Here is a 13,347-nt window from a genome sequence, read left to right as displayed (position 1 = left end):
GAAATCATATAGTTATATTGAAAAAGATATTGAAAAAGATATTTATATTGAAAAAGATAAAATTTATCCATTTATCACATATGATATCAGAAATTCTATTTTTTTATTTTATTTTGTTTTATTTTTTATTGGTACCAGAGATCGAACTCACTACCACCTGCTTGCAAGGCAGGTGCTTATGCCGCTGAGCTAAATCCCTAGAAATTCTAATAGATTAGCTATGTATATGAGACAAAACACAAAAGTGAACAACAGAATTTGAAAAATGTGAGTGAATTTCTGTTATCTTGAAGTAAAGCTTCCCTGACAGTATAAAATCTAAAAACATAAAAGAAAGGTTTTGTACTTAAACTAACAAAAAGTTTTAAATATTTTTATGATGTGATTGGAACCCAGAAGATGGAACTTTGAACTGAAGGAGATTGGAAGGCCTCAGAAAAAAGTCTCTCTGACCTTCTCTTTCACTCCTGTTTCTACCTGTTTCTTAAATCTCATGCTACTCCTCTGGGAAAGACAACCACAGTAACCAGATTTCTTCCCTAAGGCAGGTCACGGAAAGTCAGACCTTTGTCTCTTAAAGGAGGCCATGAAACCTAGTAAGGTCATTGCCTTTGCCCTTCACCCTTGGATCTTCATGACATAGGAATTCTGCCCCACATCTATAGGGATGGAAGGCTACCCAGAGACAGTGTACCAGTCACTTTCCTATGGCTGGAATAAAACACCTGAAACCAGAAACTTAAAGGAGGAGTGGTTTATTATGACGTACAGTTCTAGAGGTCTTAGCCTATGCTTAACTGGATCCAAAACAGAAATGGCGGGGCATGCTGGTGGTAAGCTGCTCATCCCGGGGCAGTCAGGAAGTCAGGAGAGATGAGAGGGGCTAGAAACAAAAAGACTGTCTTCTAAGTCAGCCCCCACTTCTTTCAACCAAGTCACATCTCTGAATATATGGAATTTTGAGGGACCACTATAGATTTGAACTACAACAGAGACTAAAAAGGATTGAAACAGATAGGTCTTGCTGAAATCTCTCTCACACTATAACCATTAAATAATATCCTAGTCAGATTTCTGCATAGCTGTCCATTCTTTACAGAATGAAAGCATATAAATAGTTTTCATGAGTCTTTACATTTTTATTCCTAAACTATCACATAAAACTAGCAAATAAATTTGTCATATTTTTCTCTTAAAAAACCTGTTTTTTGTTATTGTGGTGTCGGTTATGACATTCATAAATGATGAAAAAAGAGCACCATGATTTCTTTCTCTACAATAGAAAAATAAAAACCCTCAGCAAACAGTCAAATGGCAAAACATTGTGAAATATTTTGCAAGTTATATGCCAAAATGAGTTAATATACTTAATACATAATAATTTTTTAAATTGTGAAAGGGAGTCAATTACCCTCAACTGTGCTAGAAAACTGGTCATATTTTACAGAAAATTAATGCAAATTATCTCTTAAAAACAGGAAATTTTAACCTCAAATAATTAAAAATGCAAATTAAAGTGTGCTTAGTTTTCTCATTTGTCAAATAAAAAAGCATACAATTTTGACAGCATATTCTATTTATGATCCTATAAGAAACAGATATTTTGCTAAATTGATAGTGCAAGTGCTATGTGATATGACCCATTGAAAGGAATTTGGCAATCTACAGAAAAATCATTTATACTTCAAGTAACCATCTAGAAATATAACCCACAGATGCACTGATAAAAGCATGGAAATCCATATTCATAGAAATTCACTGCAACACTGTGAAATTTTAAAGGTGCACAAATAAGAATTGGTTGAGTGGACCAGAGTCCCAAACCCCTGGCTAGTCCATATAGGAATTACAGACCACACAAGACAAAGTGAGTAATAGGTGATCAAGCAAAGCTTCATCTATGTTTACAGCTGCCCCCTCAATGTGACCCCTGAGCTCTACCTCCTGGCAGATTAGCATTGATGTTAGAGTCTCATAGGCATATGATCCCCGCTGAGAACTGCACATGTGAGGTACGTAAACTGCACACATCTTATGCAAATCTAATGCCTGATGATGTAAGTTTGAGTAAAGCAGAGATGCTAGTGCTGGAAACCAGCTGTAAATACAAATTAGCATGGCAGACAGGTCGAACTGCACACAGATCATGATACATTAATTGCTGAAGATTCATAACAAAATCCTAACACTTAGGGGCAAGCAACAATTGATGCTGTATCTGGTAGCAGATTTCAAGTCAGAATCTGATGCTGCTTTTTTTTCTTCTTCTTCTTGGTGGTACTGGGGATTGAACTGAGGGTATTGTGCATGCTAGGCAAGCACTGTATCCCTGAGCTACGTCTCCAGCCCATGATGCTTGTTTTAGTTTGTGCATGGTCCACCCATTGCTTGATTGACTACTTCTATTAGCATATCTTTCCTCCACTGGGTATTTGCTTCAATCATAATTATGTTAAACCCACAAACTAACTCTAGATAAAATGAGTAAAAAGCAAATATTAGGGAAGAGCTCCTTTGAAAGGGGAAAAGATCTAATGATGAGACAATAGATGACCAAATCTTCCAACAAATGAAATCTGCATTTAAAAGAAAATACAAAGTGTTTTCCTTAAATTATGAGTTTATTGCATCAGATTATTCACATACTCTAAGATCTCTTTATATTTTATGTGGAGACCAGCTATCCAAGGAACTTATGAAACCTTCAAAATTGCTTCACCTTGTGGAGGCCAAGAAGGCAGCCTCAAAAGACAAACCCTTGGAGTTTTTCAAATGAAAAAATCATGAATGTGAAAAACAGACGCAATTATAGAAGGCCACCTCTATAGCAAATGTATCTGCATTGAATGTGACATTCTTAATGGCTAATTGTATTGCTAAAGCTAAGAAGTCTTTTACTATTACTGAAGAATCGATCCTGCCTGCTGCTAAAGACATTTGGCTACAGCTCAAAAGGCAGCACAGGATGCTCTTTCATTTCAGCTAGCACCACAACTAGGTGAACTGATGAAATAGCAGAGGATATGGAGCACAATTTTTAGGATTAATGAGTCACTATGTTATGAAATCTAGATTAATTAGTCTACTAATTTTGAAAACAGGGCAACAGTCTTTTTTGTGTGTGATCTGTTTTTCAGGAGGCTGTGCACGGGGCGTGGTTTAGGTGACTTTTGTTGTCAAGCAGCAACATAGCTAAAGATCTATTCAAGTCTGTGAATGACTAGCTATCAGGAAAACTGCTGTGTGTTGGTATATGCAGGGATGGAGTGGCTTCCATGACTTCACAAATTTCTGGTTTTACTGCTCAGATCAAAGTGGTCATTTCTGAATGTGAATCTACACACTACGCACTACATAGGAAAATGCTGGCAAGATGAAAACTGTCATCAGCACTTAATGTTTTTCAACATGCGATTAAAATCATCAACCACATTACTGTGCATGTCCTTAAATCACTTCCATTCACACATCTCTGTAAGGAAATGAACAGAGAGCGCTTATATTTTCTCCTATGCACAGAAGTGAGGTGGATTTCTGAAGGTAGATCGTTGACCAACATTTTTGAGTTACAGGATCTGCTCCAGTGATTTCTTTTAGAAAAACAGTCATCACTGGCAGCACAATTTCAGTGACACATTACATCTGCAGGGATGTATTCAACCTGCTCCACAAACTCAACACATCACCTCATGAGAGAACTGTGTTCAAATTTCCAGATAAATTAGCTGCATTAAAAATCAAATTGGAATTATAGGGAGTGATGAATGACTATTCAGATTTGCAATGTTTTAAATGTTAGCAGAGATTTTGAAAGGAAAACATCGGGGTTTTCTTATTCCCCCCTGGTGTACAACCACCCATATCAGGTTTCTAAAGAATTTGAGCATTGCATACCAACCACAAAAGATGCCCCAAATGGGAAGGAATGGACCTGCATCCATTTCTTCAGTAAGCCAGCTGAATTGACTTTGCGATAGAAGAAAAGCAGCTGCTTGAGATCACAAGTGATGGTGGCTGTATGTATTTGATACAACTTCAAATCTCTATACATTCTAGGTTAAAGTCAAGGCAGAATCTCAACAGATTACTGCAAAAACCCTGCAAGGCCTGTCTGCAACGTTCTATCTTTGTGAAGTGGAGATTTTTTTTCCAGAGATAGCAACCATAAGGAGATTGTGGAGTAGACTGAACATAAGCAACACACTTTGGGGGTCAGTATATCCTCAGGTAGGTCTGCCTAGTTGCAGGAAAACAAGTTCAGGGCTCACACTGATTCTGTATCATGGCAAATTATATAACTATTTCTTTACATATAATGTAATAATAACAGAAATAAAATGTGCGGTAAATGTAATGCACTTAAATTATCCTGAAAACACCACCCATCTCCTACCTGTCCAGCTCTGTGGAAAAACTTGACTATCAAAAAACCAGTTCCCGGTGCCCAAAATGTTAGAGCCATGGAAGTAGAATACACTGTTTCCATGTGCTTAAGTACTATGTAGCTATAAAAACAAATAAGAAATACTTTTAACAATCTACAGAATGATCTTCATTATAAATTTAGGAAAAATTTTAAATGCAGAATACACTACTCATCTTTTCTGATCCTGGAATATTTTACTTAAAATATAATACCCTACATTTCAACAAATGACAATTGTTTTCTTTTTAAAGGCTCCATAGTATTCTACTGTGTATATGTAACATTTTCTTACAAAGGCTAGGTAATTTAGCAAGACCGTGCCTCAAAATAAAAAACAGAAAAAGACCTGGAGATGTAACTCAAGATAAGAATTCTGGATTCACTCCCCAATAGGTGAGAGAGAGAGAGACAGACAGAGAGAGAAAGAGAGAGAGAGAGAGAGAGAGAGAGAGAGAGAGAGAGAGAGAGAGAAATAGAGATGACAAAGAAAGACAGAGAGATAAATGTAAGAGATTACCAGAGATTTGGGATAGCAAATGAGATCAGAAGTAGGGAGCTGGTGATCAGAAGGTAACAGCTTCAGTCAGAGGGAGGAGCATGCTTAAATGATCTATTATATTATATGTTGACCCCAGTAAAAAAAATAATCCCTTGTGTTATGGCTTGGACCTAGAAGTCCTCCCAAAGTCTCTTGGTCATAAGCGGGGCTTTCCAGAGGTGACTGGATATAGTGTGTGAAGCTGGGGTTCAGGTATGTAATTACTGAATTAGTACACTGATTGGTTTGGTATACTTCTGGATGTGGATAATGGGAAGTTCTACCCCAGATAGACTATAAGGGACAAAAGAGGGTTGGTCGTGGTGCTTGCTGCTGCCGGCTGATTTTTGCTGTTTCTTGCCTTCTTACACACTATGAACTGTTTTTTCCACCTCTGTGATGCCCCTCTTCCATGCTACCCTGCCTTGGAGCCAGCCAACTATGGATTGAAACCTCTACAATCTATGATCCAAAATAAACCTTTTCTCCTCTAACTTTGGGTGTTATATATTTTGTCTCAGCAGTGAGAAAAGTATCTAGGATACATTGCATATTTTTAAATTGCTAAAAATATATTATTAGTGTTTTATCACAATAATAATTTGGTGGGATGACAGATATATTAATTAGTTGATTAAATCTGTATAATATATACATTGATCAAAACATATTGAGCCACATAAATGTATGCACTTATAATTTTTCAATTAAAAGTAAATGAAAAAGTTAATACGTACAGTCTATGATCAGTAAAATGCAAATGCATACACTCGTGGTATACATAAATGTATTTAATATGTCATAATTTCCTTATATTAAAAAGATGAAAATGGCTACTGTATCAACTATGTCTATCATATTGCTGTACAACACACTATGTATTTTACCTGTAATTGTACATAATCTCATGGCACTAAGTATCTTAAAATAATAGTGATTTAATCCTATGGAGAAATATCATTCTTCCATGAAGGTGGGTTAGTGGAAAGGAATGAGCATGTGTATAGCGGTAATTTAATTTAATACAGATGTGACAGGTATAAGGGTGGTCGGAGATTGAAAGAAAAATGAGTAAGTGTTCTCAGTTGTAAATCCAGTTAGGAGTTACCAGTGGGTTTGTAAATCCTGGCCTACAGGCCAAATCCAACCCAGTTTCTTCTTGTACAGAATGAGAGCTAAAGAGAGATTTCACATTTTTACATGGTTTGGAAGATTTTCTCTAGATCTTCTCTAGATTTTCTCTAGATGATCAATGCTAATAGTATTTTGATTGGGATTGCATTAAATCTATGTCACAATTTTGGCAGTATGGTCATTTCACTATCTTGATTTTTCCTACCCATGATCAAGGAATATCTTTCCGTTTTCTGACATCCACTTTAATCTCCTTTTTCAGCATACTATAATTTTCAATGTAAAGTTTGTATATTTCCTTTGTTAGACTGATTCCTAAGTATTTCATTTTTGATGCTATCGTGAAGGATATTGTTTCCCTAATTTCCCTATTAGTGTGTTTGTTGTTTGTGTACAGGAAAGTTATTGATTTTTCAGTTCTAACTTTGTATCCAGTTATGCTACTGAATTTGGTTATTAAATTTAAAAGTCTTTTGGTGGAGTTTTGGGGTCTTCCATGTAGAGTATCATGTCATTTACAAATAACAATAAGTAAGGATTTTCCTTTCCTATCCTATTCCTTTGCTTCTTTTTCTTCTCTAATTGCTTTAGCTAATATTTCAAGAACTATATTAAATAAAAATGGTGACAGTGGACATCATTTTCCTGTTCCTAATTTTAAAATGAGGGGGGTAATGGAGAAAAAGAAGGAAAAGAAAAGAAAAAATGGTAAAAGAAGGATAAAATGGAAATCAATCTTTGTAAATGAAAAGAGGAGGAGGGACTGGAGGGGAGGAAATTTAAAAAAGAAGAAGAAACAGGATATAGGGGTTGGGGATTTAACTCAGCAGCATAAGTGCCTGCCTTGCAAGTGCAGTCTTGAGTTCGATCCTTGGTACTAATTAAAAAAAAAAAAAAAAAAAAAGCATCAGCGGAAAAAAAAAAGAAACAAGATATAGCATACATAGTTGCAAATTCCCTATGATAAATGGGATCATTGTGTAAATCTAAATTGTACCAATAAACAATAAAAAGTGAATGGTTTGGAAAATGAGAAAGAAAGGATACAGAGACTGTTGTGGTCCACAAGTTCTAAAATATTTCCTCATAATTTATGCCATAATTATTCACAGAGAAGATATTCTAAGTACCATTAAATCAAAATAATTTGATTGTATATTCCTAATAGAATGAATGTTGGTGATGAAAACAGCTATGAAAAAAAACGTTTTTTAGTAATCTTCTGTTGTTAGCAATGCCTTTGTCATCCCAAGACCACTGTATATGTAAAGTGGGTAGAATAAATTATTAATCATTTTATTTTATTAAGAAGTCAGAGTTTTTGTTATTGGAGAAAGCTATAGATATCAGATAAATCAGAAAAAATGAAATCTATAGCCAAAAGAATCTAAATTAGGAGTTAGCAGTCTGTTCTCATTTTATACGCTATCTTAACATTTTTCCATGATCCTGAAACAAATCCAATAGCCTAACTAAACAAAAGTGTATCCATGTTCCTGACCTGAAACAGTGAGATGCCCTTTCTTCCAAATGCATCTAAGATTCAAAGAAATTTCCCCCAAATTTTTAGAGATTGACATGCAACTTACAAAATTTATGGGGAAATGGAAAGAATCCAAAAAGTCAAACAAATTTTGAGGAAAAAAAATCAGGCATGATAGTACATTCCTGTGATCTCAATGTTTGGGACACTGAAGCAGGAGGATCATCGCAAGGCCAGCCTAAACTACAGAGAAGTTCAAGGTCAGCCTGAATCACATAGGGAGATCCTGTCTCAAGAACAAGGAGGAAGAGGAGGTGGAGAAGGAGGAAGGAAGAAGAAGAAAAAGAGAAACAGGTCTGAGGATCTGTACCTTATCTGAAAACATAAATACTATATATTATATCTCAATGGAAAACTACAGCAGCATAGAGGAAATGATGCCAGTGTAAGAAAATAATCAATGGAACGAAAATGGAGTGTAAAATTAGAGCCATCCAGGAATGGTCCCTCCTTAAAGTCCTAAAGTAATTTACTAGGGAAAGGACAGGTTTTGCAAATTATGATGCTAGAACAACTATATACTCCTATGAAAAAAGGGAACCTAAATAATTATCCTGTACCACATAAAATAAAAGTAAATCTAAATTCACTGTAAATATTAATTTTAAAGCTTAAAGCTACAAGCTCCTGGAAGAAAATATAGTAAAAATAGTTCTTTGCAACCTTGTAATAGTCAAAAATTTTGATAGGAAACAAACTGTATAAAGTATAAAAGGAAAAAACTGACTCATTGTATTTTTCAAAATTAAAGATACCTGTTTTTTGAAAGACACTATAAAGGGCATTAAGAAAGGCACAATTTGAGACAAATATTTCCTGAACATTTATTTGATGAAGAACTTGTATTCAGAATACACAGAACTATCTTACAAGTTAATAACAACTGTACAAAACATACTTGCTTTTTAAATATATAATGATTTTTTGTTTCATTTTTATTTGTTTGCTTGTTTGTTTGTTGTCTAACTCAAGATCTTGCAGTTGCCAGACAAGTGCTTATGCCGCTGAGCTATATCTCTGGCACAATTTAAAGAAGGAGATGTTTAATTGTTTCAGATATCCCAGCTCCTACCTGTAATTATACATAGGTATTTACTAGGTGAGCATACAGGATCAGACACTGAATAATTCACAGTGGCCATCTGCATGGTCCAAGAAACTGAAAATTACAGAGCAGAAGGAGGTCCTCGAAGCTTCCTCGTGAGTCACTGGTATGAGTCTATATTGTAAGGAAACTGGGGTCTGATGTCCACAGGGGAGGAAGTAGCCAAAGACCCACCTGCTCAAGCAGAATAGGGTTTCTCAAAGTGCATCCAGCTCCTCGCTTCTCCTCCTTTCATTCCTTCCAGGCTGCAGCCTGTTGGATGATGCCACTCACAACCATGGTGGCTCTTCATCACTCAGCCTGCTGGCCAACGTGCCAGTCAGCTCTGGACACCATTACCTAGGGACACACCGAGAAATGTGCTTTCCTAATCTTCTGGGCATCTCTTCATTGAGTCAGATTGGAAATCATGAGTAAAAGTCACATTTGCTTACTTGGATGAATCCTCAGCTAAAACCACAGAATGAAAAACCCAATATCAAAAGGTCACATGCTGCATAGTTCTTTTGCATGATATTCATGAAATGAAAAAAATTATAAAAATGTGGATACAATTAATGGCTGTCAGGGGGTTGAGACTTACATGTAAAGGGGAAATAGGTTTGGGTATAAAAGGAGCATTCTTAGTGTCCTTATCAAAACAGAGATGTCCTGTATCTTGATTGTGTCAGTGTCAGTTTCCTGGCTGTAATAGTGTACTTCAGTTTTACAAGAAGTTATCACTGGGTAAGAGAATTTTATTTCTTAAAACTTCCCAAAAGTCTAGAATTATCATTAAAGAGTTAAATAATTTTAAAAATAAAACTTTGCAAGTAAAGGGGATAAACAAAATAAGTGTATAGTCTTTTCTGTGTGTATAGTTTTCAGTGTAGCCAGATTTGATAAAAGAAAAGTTCTCTTGATAGACACAGCTTAAAAATGAAGAAGTTTTGGGAGACAGAGGCAGGAGGATCACTGCAAGTACAAGGCCAGCCTCTGCTACGTAGTGAGTTCTAAGCCAAACTGAACTGCATAGTGAAACTCTGTCCCAAAAAGACCAAAACAAAACAAACAAACAAACAACCCTTCCCCTCAAAATAAAAAACAACCCAGTGTTATTCTAACATCATCATCTGTAACTCTACACAGTACACACAGCAACTGACATTGGCATGGTCATCACTGCTGCTATGATCACACAGAGGGAGACAGCAAGACATCACGGGCAGTTCCACCCAAGTCATCAAACCTGACCTGATCAACCTGGATTGAATGGCAAATACATAGAAAATGTAGGGGACAAATGAAAAATCACAAAATCAAAGGGGCTAGAAACTCTTTAGGACAAAAGATTCAGCAGTTTCTTCAACAATCACAACAATGGTAGCAACCACCTGCCCCCAAAACTCAGGAAACAAAAATGCAGAGGGAAGGTAAATTAAAGGAAATGCAAAACAAAATAGAAGATATACAGGCCAATCTCCAAGCTTGGATCTGTCGTGAATCTAGGTTTAAGAATTACTCATATGAAAATGGAAGAAATGTGAACTTTGATTGGTAATTGATACTATTAAGAAATTAGTAATATTTTAAGCATGAAAATTGTGTTGTGATTATAGTTCTCAAAACAACTTTTTAAAACTCTCACAGATTCAGCCTGACATGCATACAGATAAAATTTTAGAGATCTTAAAGTTGCTTCCAAATAATCTGGTATGGAGGACAGGAAGTAGAATGCAGTAGAGATTTTTAAAATTGGCCATTTGTCAATAATTGCTGAAGGTTAGTGATTAGTACATAAGGAGACTGTTATACTGGTATTCTGTTTCACATATATTTGAAATTGCCAGTCAAATGTTTTAAAAATAAATACATTAAATAGCCCCGTATTGGCCTCTGCAAGAATAAAACGTTATGCAGTTTAGGGAGGTGTTGTCTCCAGAATATATCATGAATGGAACAAAATGGCAAAGAGCTTCTTCCTCTCCCCAGGATGCAGACCATATTTATGAATCTTTTCAACTTCTCATTGGAGATGTTATTGGTAATAAGCCCCTCTGTAAGCAAGAAATCCATTTTCATATAGAAGGTAATTGGTGTCCCATTTATTCTTTATTCTAAGCTACAAATGCTTTGTGAATGTAAAAGAAGATGTGATTTACAAAGGTCACATAAAGACAGTAAGCCTCTGTGCATTCCTTGCATCAAGCTACCTAACTCAAACAGCCCTGTCTGACCAGAGACTAAAAACGGTCTCCTGAGGGCTTGTTTCAAAGGGATTTTTCCTAATTCAAAGAGTGCAAGTAGCAAGTAACAGTTTGCTCAATCGGAGACAACATGAAGTTTGACAGTTTCCTCAGAATTCAGGAAGGAAGAGCAACAACAATAAAAAGCCAAACTCAAGAAAATACCACTCTGCACACCCTTAAAACTCACACAAGGGAAGGTGAAAAGCTTATTTCTTGAGTTCACAGGAATTTAAAGGTTTTGAGAAAGCAACAGGGAGAGTAGAGCTTTCTTGATCTTCTGATGCTCAAAGCAAAAGAATCAAGGCGTCTGGGTTAACTCTGGAGTCTTCTTTGAACAACAGGATTAAGAGAATATATGTCAGGCTTGCCATAAAGCCCCAGAAGCTTTTGAGTAAAAGAACGGCATGCTCTTTGCAAAACAAACTGACCTGTTCATGTGAAGCCCCCATGGATAGGAAATAAAGAAAATACCAACAATCCAAAACTTCAGATGGATGTACCATGCTTGCTCGGAACCAATTTGTGCTGTTGTCAAATTTCAGCACAAAGTGTCAAGTGGTTGGGTGTAATCACAGTATGCCCTTCCCTAGCCTCCAATTACAATTGTGTGCAATAGGACTTTTATTGCTGCCTAACAGCCAATGGGTTTTTTTTTAAAAGCAAAACAGAAAAAAAGGATAGAAATGATACAGAATGTGAAAGAAAAATAGGAAATTAACACTAGTTAATATGTTGCATATGGTTATCTTAGAAGTAGTTGTTCAGAATACAAGATTTAGGCATGAAAAATATGATCAAACCATCAAACAGTGAAAGCACACACTGTTCTTTTTGATGAACTAGTGGAGATTAGTGGTATAGTTATCTATCATGTATGTAAATACACATGTATATTTATACCTATATGCATATGGTCTTTTCCCTTCTTCCTTTTCTCCTTTCCCCTGGTCCAGTTCTTCCTTCCTTTTGAAGACTTTCTTCCCCTTTTATCATCACAACATCTCTTGTACTTTTTGAACCTTATTACTCGTTCAGGTTTTTTACACTAGGGAGGCAATATAATATTTAAAATTTGAGTTTGATTTTTTCACTTATGAACATGTTCTCAAATTGCATCTAGTTACCTATAAAAGCCTCAAAATTATAGTTTTGTATAGCTGAGTAATACTCTATTGTGTAAAAATACCACATCTTTTTTATCCATTTTGTGGTTGAAGGATTGGGTTATTTCCAAGATTTAGCTATTAAAAATTTGTGCTGCTATACACATAGGTGCACATATATAGCTGTAGCATGACATTTTCAATTTTTCTGGAAGAAAAATAGGTGGATTGAATAGGATTTTCAATCCTAGTTTTTTGAGGAATCTCCACACTGCTTTCCACAGTAGTTTCAACATCTACACCCCCACCAACAGTGGAAAATCATTTCTTTTTCCCCACAGCCCTGTCAACATTTGTTATTAGTTAATTTCTTGATGGCAGCTATTCTTTCAGGGGTGAGATGGAACCAGTGAGATGCTGCTTTAATTTGCATTTCACAAATGACCAGTGATGGTAAATATTGCTTCATGTATTTATTTTCCATTTCTATTTAATCATCTGAGAAATGTGTGTTCATCTCTTTGGATTTAATCTTTGAATTTGGGGAGCCTGATGTTTCTGAATTCTTCATATGTTCTAGATATAACTCCTTTGTCTTTCCCATTAGGTTAGTTTTCTTTTCACTTTGTTAGTGATTTCTTTTGAAGTGCTAAAACTTTTTAATAAGAGATCTCAGATCCCAGGTGTTGATTCTTTGAGGTACTTCCCGTGAAGTTTGCATTTTGTTCACAAACTCTTGTCCTTCCCTGTCTCCCAGATTTCTACCTACCTTGTCTTCCAGTAGATTTACTGTTTTTATTTTGATATTTAGATCTTTGATCCATGGTGACTTTAATTTAGTGCATGGTGACAGACATGGATCTAGTTTTAGTCTTCAGCATATGGAAAATCAACTTTTCCAGCATCATTTATTAAAGAGGCTATCTGCCTTTTAGTGAATATATCTAACCACTTTGTCAAAGATAAGGCAGTTTAAGGAACATTGTTCCATTTTCTTACATTCTCTTCAATCTCCTTTTTTTAGTGTACTATAGTTTTCAAGATACAGGTCTTTTACATCCTGTTAGGTTGATTCCTAGATATATCATTTTTTGATGCTATTATGAAACGTGCTATTTCCATAATTTCTCTTTCAGTGTGTTTATTGTTTCTGTACAAGCATTCTATTGATTTTTGAGTGTTGACTATATCCAGCTACACTACTGAATTTGCTTATTAAGTCTAATAGTCTTCTGTTGAAGTTTTTTGGGTCTCCTACACAGAGTATCAT

This window comes from Cavia porcellus, unplaced genomic scaffold (genome assembly GCF_034190915.1).
Source record: "Cavia porcellus strain 051 isolate PalLab524CR breed Dunkin Hartley unplaced genomic scaffold, mCavPor4.1 scaffold_7, whole genome shotgun sequence".
NCBI lineage: Eukaryota > Metazoa > Chordata > Mammalia > Rodentia > Caviidae > Cavia > Cavia porcellus.
Note: the sequence above shows the minus strand (reverse complement) of the source record.